Genomic DNA, 5,000 nt, shown 5'->3' on the forward strand with positions numbered 1-5,000 from the left:
AAATAAGAAACTGTATCAAAAATTATGTAAAACAAAATACGAAAATATCTTCTGGTGTTGAGGGAATTGCACGTATAGAGATTCAAAAACGAATCGATGTGATTCAGGTCATGATATATATGGGATTCCAAAAATTATTAATGGAAGGTAGACCTAAACAAATCGAAGAATTACAGATGAATGTACAAAAAGAACTTAATTATGTGAACCGAAAACTCAATATTGCTATTAAAATTAAAAGAATTTCAAATCCTTATGGGCAACCTAATATTCTTGCAGAATTTATAGCCGGGCAGTTAAAGAATAGAGTTTCATTTCGCAAAGCAATGAAAAAAGCTATTGAATTAACTGAACAAACGGATACAAAAGGAATTCAAGTCCAAATTGCGGGGCGTCTTGACGGAAAAGAAATTGCACGCGTCGAATGGATTAGAGAGGGTAGAGTTCCTTTACAAACCATTCAAGCTAAAATTGAGTATTGTTCGTATACAGTTAAAACTATTTATGGGGTATTAGGCATAAAAATTTGGACATTTCTAGATAAAAAAGAATAAACCTTTACTTGACTTGTCTTTACATTCTATCCATTGATAGAACAAAAAATGACAAACTCTTTCCATTCGTTTTTTTGTTTTAATCAAAACAAAAAAGAAGCAATTCTAATTGTATTTCTTCATTCTAATTGTATTTCTTCTAATTCTATTCTTTTTTCTTCTATCTTCTATAGGATTGAATAGACCCGCGGTTCGATTGATGTAGTTGCTATGCTTAGTGTGCGACTCGTTGGGTTTTTATTTTAGGGTCAGGGTTAAAAAAAAAGGACTGACCTGTACTATGAACTAAAAATATAAGTAAGTATGCAACTAATAACCAGCCCAGCGCTTTGTAGTATCTCGATCCAAAGAAATTGTCAAGACATGATATATTAGCCATATCATTGTAGCCATTGAAATTCTTTTTGCACAAACAAAAGAAAAACCAATCTGATTATGAGTTGTAAATCAAAATATAAAATTAGATAGATAAGTGGAAGGGTGAAAGAAAGAGAGAAAGAGAGAAAAAGAATATCAATGATATATGATTCTAATATGTAAGGTCTATGAGTCATCACATAAAAATTATAAAAATTAATGTAATAAAGCAGCAATACCAATTGATTTATAATTAAACTAATCTGTTCATAAAAAAAAAAAAAAAATCAAGAGCCTCGAGTCAATAAAGACTAAGCAGATTGACTCAAAGACAAGCTTCATTAGAGGCTCCATTGTAAAATTAAGACCTAAGCATTAATGAAGAAGCGATGGGAACGACGGAACCTATAATATTTTATTGATTTATTGAAAAAAAAATCATAATAATTTTTTGCTTTTGGCGGGATAGCGAAAGGTACCAGAAGACTAATTTAGTCTGAGAGATCATACCCAGACTATCTCTACAAATGAAATAAATATTGAAAGAGTCAATATTCGCGCGCGAAGTTTTTTTTATATTCTAAAGTAGAATTTTTTCTATTAGAATTATGATATCAGAATTATGATATCAGATTGCTCAAATTTAGAAATCCAATAATAGAAAAATAGAAAAAAATAAGATTATGTAAAATAATGCAAAACAAAATAAAATAGAAAAAATTATCTATAATAAAAATTATCTATAATATAATAATATAAATAATAATAAAAAAAAAAAGGAAAAAAATAACTATATAAAAAAATAACTATATAATAAATAATAACTATAACTACATATATATAATATATATATAGTTATATAAATTTATATAGTTATATAATATAGATATAATATAGTTATAGTTAAAATAGAAAATATATATAATAAAAATTTCTATTCTACTAATCTAATCAAAATTCTAATAAAAATACTAATCTAATAAAAAAAACTAATCTAATAAAAATAGATCTAATAAATAGATTAGATTAAGTAAATAGATTAAGCGTAAATAGATTAAGCGAAATCTCAAAGAATTCCACGATTTAGTATATTATTTTATTCAGCAAACGCATGTATATTTTTTTTCTTTTATCATTTCATTCGCGAGGAGCTGGATGAGAAGAAACTCTCATGTCCGGCTCTGTAGTAGAGATGGAGTGGCTGTAGTAGAGATGGGCTTGAGAAACAAGCATCACCTACAACCCCCAAAGGCCCCGATTCCGCAAACAGCATAGAGGACGAATGAAAGGAAAAGCTTTTCGAGCTAATCGTATTTCTTTCGGTAGATATGCTCTTCAGGCACTTGAACCTTCTTGGATTACATCTAGGCAAATAGAAGCGGGGCGACGAACAATGACACGAAATGCACGTCGCGGTGGAAAAATATGGATACGTATATTTCCCGACAAACCAATTACTTTAAGACCTACGGAAACACGTATGGGTTCGGGGAAAGGATCTCCCGAATATTGGGTAGCTGTCGTTAAACCAGGTAGAATCCTTTATGAAATGGGTGGAGTAGCAGAAAATATAGCGAGAAAATCTATTTCAATAACAGCATCAAAAATGCCTGTACGAACTCAACTCATTATTTCGGTATAGAACCAAAGGAAAAAGACCTTGGGGATGCCAAAAAAATCGCAAGTTTCTTTTTTTGTTTTGGATAAACAAAATATCTTTTTTCCTTTGCATTAAAATAACAGATAAAAAAAACGATATGATCCAATCTCAAACCCATTTGAATGTAGCAGATAACAGTGGAGCCCGAGAATTGATGTGTATTCGAATCATGGGGACTAGTAATCGACGATATGCTCATATTGGTGACGTTATTGTTGCTGTGATCAAGGAAGCAACACCAAATTCACCTCTAGAAAGATCCGAAGTAATAAGAGCTGTAATTGTACGTACTTGTAAAGAACTCAAACGCGATAACGGTATAATAATACGATATGATGATAATGCTGCAGTTGTTATTGATCAAGAAGGAAATCCAAAAGGAACTCGAATTTTTGGTGCAATCGCCCGGGAATTGAGACAGTTAAATTTTACTAAAATAGTTTCATTAGCACCCGAAGGAGGAGAAGAGAAAAAAGGAGAAAGAGAAAAAAGGAGAAGAGAGAAGAGAAGACAGAGACGAGGGAGGAGAGAAGACAGAGACGAGGGAGGAGAGAGGGGAGGGAGGAGAGAGGGCGAGGGGGGGGAGGAGAGGAGGAGAGAAGGGGAGGAGAGGAGGAGAGAAGGGAAAGGGCAGAAGGGGGAAGAGGGAAGAAGGGAAGGGAGGAGGAGGTAATATATAGGTTATGTTTATTATTTTAATTTATTATTATTTATTATATAGTTATTTATATAGTTTATATAATTTATTTATATAGTTTATATAATTTATTTATATAGTTTATATAATTTATGTTTTATTATTTTTATTATATAGTTTATATAGTTATAGTATTTGAATAAAAATGAAATAGAATAAAATGAATTAGTAAATTGTGTTTCACGCATATACATATACCTTTAATAAAATAATTAATTCATAAAAAAAAAGAGTATGTTGATTATATCAAAACCAGAAAAAAATAATAATTTTAGTTTATCATGGGTAGGGATTCTATTGCTGAAATAATAACCTCTATACGAAATACTGACATGAATAGAAAAGGAACTGTTCGAATAGCATCTACTAATATCACCGAAAACATTATTAAAATACTTTTACGAGAAGGTTTTATTGAAAATGTCAGGAAACATCAGGAAGGCAACAAAAAATTTTTGGTCTTAACCCTACGACATAGAAGGAAGATGAAAGGGCCATATAGAACTAGTCTAAATTTAAAACGAATCAGCCGACCTAGTCTACGAATCTATCCTAACTATCAAAAAATTCCTAGAATTTTGGGCGGGATGGGGATTGTAATTCTTTCTACTTCTCGGGGTATAATGACAGACCGAGAAGCTCGACTAGAAAGAATCGGTGGAGAAATCTTGTGTTATATATGGTAATCTTTCTGATATCTGAATTGTATCCAGACTTCCTATTTGTTTTGTGAAAAAAAAGAGAAAGAACAGATTTCTAATATCATTCCTCTCGCATTAGTTAATACTTCGATTAATACTTCGAGAGGATTTTGGATGGAATGAAAGAACAAAAATGGATTCGGGAAAGTTTAATTACTGAATCACTTTCAATAGTATGTTCCAAGCCCATTTAAGATCTGGTTTTAGGTTATGTTTCAGAAAAGATCCAACGTAGTCTTGTCTTGTTTTATACATATACTACTACCAAATATAGAAGTAAATCCACGACCATAGCGCATCTAATTTAGATACTCCGTAAGAAAGATTTGAATGCTGAATGATTCGGCAGTTTTTTTTCAACTTTCAAATTCCTTTCACTTTCAAAAAAAACTTATTTTCTTCAAAAAAGTATGTATATTCAAGGACGGAAAATATGAAAATAAGAGCTTCTGTTCGTAAAATTTGTGAAAAATGTCGACTGATACGTAGACGGGGACGAATTATAGTAATTTGCTTCAACCCAAGACATAAACAAAGACAAGGATAATCTTTCTAAGTGAAAACACTCTAAAGGATCCGATGTACAAATAACTAAAAATAAAGGATCTTTTTGACATGAAATGGATATATCCATAGACTTCTGACTTATGAGATGATAAAATATGGCAAAACCTTTACCAAGAATTGGTTCACGCAGAAATGGGCGTGTTGGCTCACGTAAGAATGCGCGTAAAATACCAAAAGGGGTTATTCATGTTCAAGCAAGTTTCAACAACACTATTGTGACCGTTACAGACGTACGGGGTCGAGTAATTTCTTGGTCCTCCGCTGGCACTTGCGGATTCAGGGGCACAAGAAGAGGCACGCCATTTGCTGCTCAAACCGCAGCAGGCAATGCTATTCGGACAGTAATGGATCAAGGTATGCAACAAGCAGAAGTGATGATAAAAGGCCCTGGTCTCGGACGAGATGCGGCATTAAGAGCTATTCGCAGAAGTGGTATACTATTAAGTTTCGTCCGGGATATAACC

Source organism: Jatropha curcas, unplaced genomic scaffold (assembly GCF_041381405.1).
Source record: "Jatropha curcas cultivar XTBG-Jc1 unplaced genomic scaffold, XTBG_Jcur_1.0 HiC_scaffold_342_pilon, whole genome shotgun sequence".
Classification (NCBI taxonomy): Eukaryota; Viridiplantae; Streptophyta; class Magnoliopsida; order Malpighiales; family Euphorbiaceae; genus Jatropha; species Jatropha curcas.